We start from the raw sequence: 8,986 nt of genomic DNA on the forward strand, positions 1-8,986 counted from the left end.
ATGTCAACAATAAACATATTATATATTTTTTAAAGAATTGCAACGCTGCTTGGTTTTTCACGCTCAATAGTTTCCCGTGTATATCAAGAATCAAATCAAATCAAATCAAATTTTATTTGTCACATACACATGGTTAGCAGATGTTAATGTGAGTGTAGCGAAATGCTTGTGCTTCTAGTTCCGACAATGCAGTAATAACCAAGGAGTAATCTAGCTAACAATTCCAAAACTACTACCTTATACACATAAGTGTAAAGGGATAAAGAATATGTACATAAAGATATATGAATGAGTGATGGTACAGAGCGGCATAGGCAAGATGCAGTAGATGGTATCGATATATACATATGAGATGAGTATGTAAACAAAGTGGCATAGTTTAAAGCAGCTAGTGATACATGTATTACATAAAGATGCAGTAGATGATATAGAGTACAGTATATACGTATACATATGAGATAAATAATGTAGGGTATGTAAACATTATATTAAGAAGCATTGTTTAAAGTGGCTAGTGATATATTTTACATAAATTCCCATCAATTCCCATTATTAAAGTGACTGGAGTTGAATGGTCCACCACACAAATGTGCATTGGAGTCAAGATGGGCCAGCATCCCTGGGAAATGCTTTTGACACCTTGTAGAGTCCATGCCCCCAACTGAATATTAGGAAGGTGTTCCTAATGTTTGGTGTACTCAGTGTAAATCCCCTGCACTAAACTCAGAGTGGGGAGATCACCATAGGCCCTGGCTGAAGCTCCAGTGACATCTCTGTCCAGAGCCCAGCTCCAGCCTCTTGTAAAAGCCAGGTCCAGTTCTTCTGGGGGGAGAACAGACACAGCATAATGCCTCTCTTCCTGGAAGCCCAGAGGCTACAGCTCCTCTCTGTCTATTGGGTCCTCAGGTCATAGAGAGGAGAGCTAAAGCTATGAACACTTTTTACATGAGACCTGCCTCGCTCCCCTGTGGCCGTGTGTTGCCCGTGGTCTCACGGCACGGAGGATGTATTCAAAGCACAGAAAGAGGAAAGGTCAAAGGTTAAAGGGAGAGGTCAGGGCAGGACATCAAGTAGCCATAGTGTGTGTAGTTAAATATATGATAAAGGCTAATAAAAAGACAACTCTGGTTTGAAACTAAAAAGCTCAATGGGACTAGCTCTGGAGTAAAGAGCTCCCATAAAGCAGAGGTTGGAACTGGAACAGGGAACAGAACCAAAAAACGGAAAATATATCTATTTATCTAGGAACAGAAATGGAACCAGGAACGAAAGTGATCCATACTGTTCCGGGAACAGAACCGTTATTTTAAAATCATGGGGACAGGTTAATAACATTATTTTACGTTTCATTCACTTTTCTAACCACACAAAAAAATGCAAAAAAGCCCCAATGCAAAGCCCTCACTCTGTCACTCAGAAATGCATTCCAGTGTCTGCCTGCAAGCTGAAAATCTTAACCAGTGTGTGTGCGTTTAGGCTACCTGCCCCTTCCCCCTCCGAAGCATAAGCTACTTTACTGACGTTACAACCATGATTCAGAAGATAGGGAGAGAGTTTCTTTATTAGCTAGAGAAGAATGGATGAACTTTTTCAATGATAGTTACGGATACTAAAGGCCTAGTTATCACGTTTCAAGTTGGATGTATTAACTACAAAAAGGTAAGACATGTTTTTAATTCTAGTGCCGCTCTGCACACATAAGCTTGTTAGCTAGCTAGCTCAAAGGACATTCAACCTTTCTCCGTAGAAGCCGCTCATCCTAGGTGCAGGATAATTCTGTGGACCTAATTCAGATAATGCATGTCATAACAAGATGCCCAGCACTTCAAGCCTCCTCCTCAACCCTCTGCAAAATTTCAGTCGCATCTTGCGGCGTAGGCTATACTTGTCAGTCCATTGGGTATATAAACAAGGAGCTTGCCTGCTCTATCCACACTGATTGGTGAAGTAATTTAATGAGATGAATGTAAAAAACTTTATTTCACAGGTTAAAAAAGGAGCAGAAAGGAACCAGCACTTTTTTGGGGGTCGAACCGGTTCAGAACTTATTTTTGCTGGTCGGAACGGTTTTTCTATAATGTAACATTAACTCAAGTTAAACCCTATTCTTGAATTCAGACTATTTATAAATCCTAGCCTGCAGTAAATGTGCTCTCGGAATAAAATGAGTATACAATCAGATTCTGGCACATTTGCTCACACATTTCCTAATTGATTTGGCTGGCACACTGTACAAAACAAATGTTAGAAGAATATATTAGAAGATACAACAATAATCTAATCCCTAGTCCACAAATCATTTAATACTGGATTGGAATCCACAGTATCAAATTATAAATCAACGAAGGATGGTCCAGCGCTGCGATAGACCGAATGAGTGGTGACCTTAAATTGGGGGGGGGGGGGGGGGGGGGGTGACCAGAAGAGTGATCTGGAATCTTTCAACACCTCGGCTCCCTCGGCCGGGAATTCCTCCTGCTGTAGCCTGGCCACTCTGGAGCAGGTCCACATGGAAAGTAGTGCGCAGTGGAAACTGGCAGCCAAAAAAGCCCCGACTTCGCAGTCCACAACTCTTCCAGATTAGCATTCCTTCCCCCTGACACATGCACCGTGAAGCAGATTATCATCTGAGCCGACAGGGGACGCACTTTAGAGGAGGAGCAGGGGAGGAGAGGAAGGGGGAATACCTCAGGAAAATATAGAACAAGAAAGCAAAGGGAAGGAAAGGTGGAGAAGAGAAGGGATAAGTTAGATAAGCCAGTGAGAGAGGAGTGAGGACGGCTAAGGGTTATGGGGCGAGTTACAAGTTAGGGTGGATATGTCATTACGATCCGATAAGAATTTTAATAGCCTCAGAAACAGTGACAGGAGTTATAGTCATACAATTGTAGTGGCATATCATACGCAAATTAGTGGTGAAAAGTAGGGTATTTGATAAGGAGTGTTGAGAGGACTCTACAGTGTAAGAGGGTTGTTAATTAAGGTGGAGGCTGTATCCTCCTTGTTTCAAAATGCAGCATTTTTAGAGCCGTCGACAAACACTTGTTTCTTCACCTCATTTTATCAAGAGAGTAGACCGCTCATGGCCTCCATTACCTACATCTATTCCCGCCATTATATCATAAAAAACCCGGATGGCAATAGGCTACAGCCCGGCCTCTCATGGGCCAGGGGAAGAGAGGTAGAAAAAGAGAGAAAGTGCGGGGGCGTGGAGGGAGGGAGCGAGTAAGGAGTGATGGCTCAGGAGGCATACAAGAGAGGGGGAGTGTGCCAGTTGGTGTAGGGGATGAGAACTGCTGGCCGCTCAACAGTAGCATTCTTTCACACATAGCTGGAAGTAATCAGTGATCAGGGCCAGATAAAAATTCATAGCTCAGTCTGTTTGCTTTGGCCGCACCTCTCCTCTCTTCTTTCTCTCCCTTCCCCTCGACATGGGCTGAGGCCCTGAGCGCACCCTAATCTTCCACCTCCCCATTCTCTTCTCCCTTTCTCAGCCTCCCATCCCAGCCAAACCACTAAGAATGATCTCAACATTGTTGCCTAATCCGAGTTCACCTGATACTCACGTTTCCATCCTCTCCAGTGGAAGGAGAGAGTGAGACAGAGAAAGAATAGAAACCTAGAGCTAGAAAGAGGGAGAGAGCATGACTGACGAATACACTTTGCACATGATTTGTTGGGTGATTAGAAAGTGGAGAGAGTATAGTGGGAGCACAGAGACTTTGATCAGTGTTGAGTTCTCTACCACACGTACATATTACCTAAATTACCTCGACTAACCGGTGCCCCCACACATTGACTCTGTACCGGTACCCCCTGTATATAGCCTGGCTTGTTATTTTACTGCTGCTGTTGAATTATTTGTTACTTTTATTTTCTATTTTCTACTTATCTATTTGTTACTTAACACTTATTTTTATTTTCTTAACTTCTTAAAGCATTATTGGTTAAGGGCTTGTAAGTTAAGCATTTCACTGTAAGGTCTACACCTGTTGTAATCGGCGCATGTGACAAATCAAATTTGATTTGAGTACAACACATGTTGGTGAAACAGATGCTGGAGGTGAACGCTTCCTAAATGGTGAATGGTGTCGAGGACAACTTCCAACTGAATTTAAATAGCCTTCTTGCTACTGTAAAAACAGCTGCCAACACTGTGAACGCATTTTGGACATACAGTTTATATGTTTGAATGAAAGCATGCACGGATGTGAAGTAATAAACTTGGATTTTCTTTTGCAGTGAGATACATTTTGGTTTGGTGTTCGTGTGTGTTGGGGGACCATGTTACATTGTGTAGCTGGTTCAACTGAGCAGCTATAATTTTTCATTCCTTATTCATGTCTAAGAAGCTGCTGATTTGTTATAGCCTATATTAGGTAAACCACAAATATATAATAAAGTAATTCAAATAATGTTCATTTTAAAAGTTTGTGGTTACAATTTCAAAAATCATAATTCAACATACCTTTTTCATTCTTCCTCCAAAAACAATCGTTATATATCGGAATCAGAATCAACTTATGCCTCCCACACACATACTATGTTCTTTGCAGCTGCTTCTACTAACGTCTTATTTAATGACATCCAATGACCAATATCATCTCCTCCTATCAAAACTCTTATCTCACTTCCTCTAACTCCCATCTTAAGTGGCCTCTTAGCGCATACAGTAAGTGGAGGGGTGAAGGAATGTGAGTGTGTTTGTTTTCAAATTGGCTCCCATTATGTGGCAGTGATGAGTACAGACTACAGGCCAGTGAGGAAATACACAGCTGTGCAACAAGCTGAAATATGCTTATCAATAACTTTTCCAAAAGGTGACTGCTGATGTGGACAGTTGTTTAATTTATATACAAGAAACGTTAATAATTTACATAACTCTCATTATGTTTGGCACCTAAGTGTTACTACTGCTCACTCATGATCTTCCTGTGTTTTTACCCTGGCCTGCAGCCCTATACTAGTGAAGGCAGCCCAACATCCGGACTACCTTAAGCCCAACGCTGAGCGAGAGGCTGCTGGGCGGAAGAAGGGAGGAATAGCTAACCGCTTCCTCCCACTAACCATCAATGAAGCGATGTGTTCTAACGGAGCAGAACTACTGAGCAAACAGAACAGCTCCCTCCATCCCCACACATGTTCAACACATTTCCCAGCACAAAACGATAATGGTGTATAAAAATAAAAAAAACGAGCGAGCGAAAGATTGACCTAACAATTCCTGTTCTCTCTACAGAAACGATACTAATCTGACTCCAGTGTTAGTTATAGACTATAGGGATGGAGGCAGAGCATGCTCCCATATCCTATCATAGACAGACAGACGAGGCTGAAGTGTTAAGAGTGGAGACTGTACTAGTGCAGAGGGAGTGGTTATAAGCACACTCAACTATGACATGTTCTGTTTTGAAGGGAACCACACAGCTGTTGAGTACACTAAGCAAGCACAACGGACAGTGTCCAAGCAGAAAACATTTTTTTTTATTGACACTTAATTTTAAACGGTATTATGTCCAACAGTGGTTGTGAGGTGGTCCACAGCCCACTCAGCATGTTAATATCCCCTTCGCACTATAATACCGACCAAACCGTGTTGTCTCGCTTTTCCAGCTTTGTTCCAGAAAATACGGGCAATGCTCTACCAGGCCAGCGCAGTACAGTTTGGTTTGGCCCAGTTTAAATCAGCTCAATAGTGTGAACGTGTTATTAACGTGTTAATAACATATGGTTAATGTGTCTGTTTAGTGGTGTGGGGCTGACTGGTCACTGCCCACTAGCATCTAGACTGTCCGGGAGCAGCTTGGTGAGGATCCGGGAGCAGCTTGGTGAGGATCCGGGAGCAGCTTCGTGAGGATCCGGGAGCAGCTTGGTGAGGGTCCAGGAGCGCAGTAGCTCAATCTCTGGCCGGAAGAGCTGGTGCTGGAGACCTTGGAACGAGTGGAAGGTGGTCGTCATCCCAGCCTTCTTCAGCACTGCCGTAGTTTCTCCTCCCCACTTATGGAACACCAACTCGTCTCCTGTCCCATGGCCCTGGAACAGCTCTGGGAGGGGGCTCCCCGCCCCTGCCCTCTCCTCCACAGCCTAGCAGGGGAGAAGAGTCAGTCAGATACTTCTAGACTGCTTACGAGCACACACTATAGGTCCAATATCGCTGTCAGAACCAAGTGCAGCCAACTCCAAATAAATGCAAGGTCTTGGGACTGACATGGAGCATCTTTACCACTGTCTGTCGTTCAAAGGACAGTTTACTAGATAGTTTTAGATTTCTGGCGCTCTAGTTAAGATTTAGAATATTGTCTGGACAGGACATTATGCCCAGTGAGAGCCTCCCTTACCTGATATACTACAGTCCTCGTTGAGAAAGATGAACAGAGCAGACTCCTGCTACGCCACGGTGATAACGGCACAATAGGTGGAGGGCCATAGCTCCGCCCATAGAGAAACCCCCTTTGGACGAGGAACAAGACAAAACAGAACATGTCATTGTACTGGGTCCATTAGGTCTCTTTCTGCAGGTATTCACTGAAAATGTGTATCGAATATTGTATCCCAAGTGCTTTTCACGGGAAGATCACATTTTTCAATGGTGCATATTGGGAATAATATAATGTAGCGACATAATAATAAATATATTCATTTATTATTATGTATGAGTAACAGTAGCTTAAGCCATCCTGGCAGTTTAAGCTGTCCGAAGTGGAAAATACTCTGCCTTTGACTGCGAAAGAAAAGAAAAAACATTCCTTAGTTCCACATCATCAGCTTTTTCGCTCCTCAGGAGTCGGCATCCGTTCACGAGCCCGTCCTTAATCTCACACATCTGGGTACATCTGGGCACACAGCGTACATCTGGGAAAGTGTGCAAGTACCCATCATCCTGTCAGAGGGGGAAGGGAAGAACGGAGATATGAGGGGGAGGGGAAGGGGGAGTTCACACGCTTTGCCCAATGAATAAAACATTTGTCCGTGAGATTCTCGGTTTCTTTCTTTACTTCACCGGCTACACTCGTTGAAAAAAAAGGTGTTATCTAGAACATAAAAGGGTTCTTTAGCTGTCTTGGGACCAGGCAGAGCCTTCTCCTATGGGGACAGCTGAAGAACCTTTTTTTCTAAGAGTGTGTACTTTGAGACCGTCTTTCTGGTATGCTCTCAATCTCTCATTCCAATCCACGATAACAAACCTCAATCATACATTCACATTTTAATGTCTCCTTCTTTCTTAAACCCCTCCGTGGTGCTGTTTGGTACAGTGCTGCTGTGTGTTTTCGGTGTGTGTGCGAGCCTATATGTGTGAAATCACGACTGTGGTGATAGCTTCTCTTTCCTGAGATTTCCCAGCAAATCCGTGCTTTTCTTAAAGCGTGAAAAACATAAACCCAAAAGCCTGCGGCAGTGGATTTTCCTTGAAAAACGTTTTTTCCACGGAAAGATCTGGCGCTTGTCAATCCGTCAGCCCTGCAAGTGGACTCTGGGTACAGACCACTTCGTTTCTCCAGTCTGCCGAGTGACTCCAATGGGTATTTATAGTTAATGACAAAATGTTATGATTTAGAAAGATAATATTTCAGCAGTCTCTCAGGAACATGTGTTTTTCAAATCATTTTCTCTGGGAGTGGAGTTCAGGGGCTTTTCTGGCGTTCCACACTGGGCCTTTCACACAAACGCTCAGCTCTTTTTTTCTACTCACAACTATTTCTGTAAATGTATATATTTCAGGGCTTGTAGGTTAACCTTTTTCCCACTGTTCCCATCGGTTTCCCCTTTCATGGACGGCTATCATTCGTTCTCTTACAAAGACATAAAACGTTGCGATGCCGCCCCCCCCCCCCCCCTACACACACACACATATTTCCCGTGGGAACTCTTACCTAGGTTCTAAAATAGTGTTTATGGCACTTGATCTGAGCGGTTTTATGTCATTGTTATTTACATGCGAACCTGATAACCAAAATATTTGGGGAAAAGGATTTGCAGAACCTGAGAATCACTCCGGAAATACTTTTACGGTTCATAATTGGCAGCGTATGAAAGGATAAAGAAACCTGATAAATTGCATTCTTCATTTTATATCATGACAGAGGGAGTTGAGAACACCAAGGCCAAGAGAGAGAGAGAGTGTGGAGAGCGAGATCAAGCAAATGGGCAAGTGGAGGGGTGCATAACAGACACATTCAGGGGGGTCATGGAGTTAGGATGTCATGAGGAAGGCAACGAGTGAGGGAGAAAGCATACAGCCAAATCTGACATACAGCCAGAAAGAGACAGGGAAATAAAACAGGCTAAGTAAGACAGCTCTAGTAGCAGCAGAAGTAGTGTGTGTGTGTGTGTATGTATGTGTGTGTGTGTGTGTGTGTGTGTGTGTGTGTGCGTGTGTGTGTGTGTGTGTGTGTGTGTGTGTGTGTGTGAGAGACACAGTACCTATGATCATCCTGTGTTTAGGCACTCCTGCCCTGACCTCCGCCTGTATGACCGCTCCCAGGGAGTTGGCCATGGCGTCTATAGACTCCAAGTGCTCCAGACAGTCCTGTGAGATTTTGTAGCGGTCAAACCACACATTGGACAGAACCCCCCGCATGGGTGTGTATGGCCTGAGGGGTCAACAGAAAACAGAACAAGATTCAAAGTTTGGTTATGTAACGAGGAAAGGTTGGGGCAGTGAGGGTCAACTGGGAAGATGAGAAGATTTATCGCTTTCCACAATATCGTGCTGACCTGAACCACACTGGCATGGAAATGATATACTCACATGGTCCATTCATCTCGGCACGGTAGTGTGAAAAGGGTATTAGGCTATGTAGCCTATTTAAATTGCTGTTCAGGGCCCATATTCATAAAGCATTGGTGTAGCATTGCTGATCTAGGATATATAATCGTAATCATTATTATCTAAATGGCTAAACTGATCCTAGATCAACTCTGAGATGCTTTATGAATACATGCCCAGATGTTCTACTTGTCTGGGTTAGTGAAGTTATTTTAAAGA

General features: G+C 43.5%; 1 pseudogene; it reads right to left on the reverse strand.

The window, feature by feature from the left end:
• Positions 1 to 4,823: 4,823 nt before the first annotated feature.
• On the reverse strand, positions 4,824 to 8,762 carry LOC135521627 (lysophospholipase-like protein 1; annotated as a pseudogene).
• Between the last annotated feature and the right edge of the window lie 224 nt (positions 8,763 to 8,986).

This window comes from Oncorhynchus masou, chromosome 30 (genome assembly GCF_036934945.1).
Source record: "Oncorhynchus masou masou isolate Uvic2021 chromosome 30, UVic_Omas_1.1, whole genome shotgun sequence".
NCBI lineage: Eukaryota > Metazoa > Chordata > Actinopteri > Salmoniformes > Salmonidae > Oncorhynchus > Oncorhynchus masou.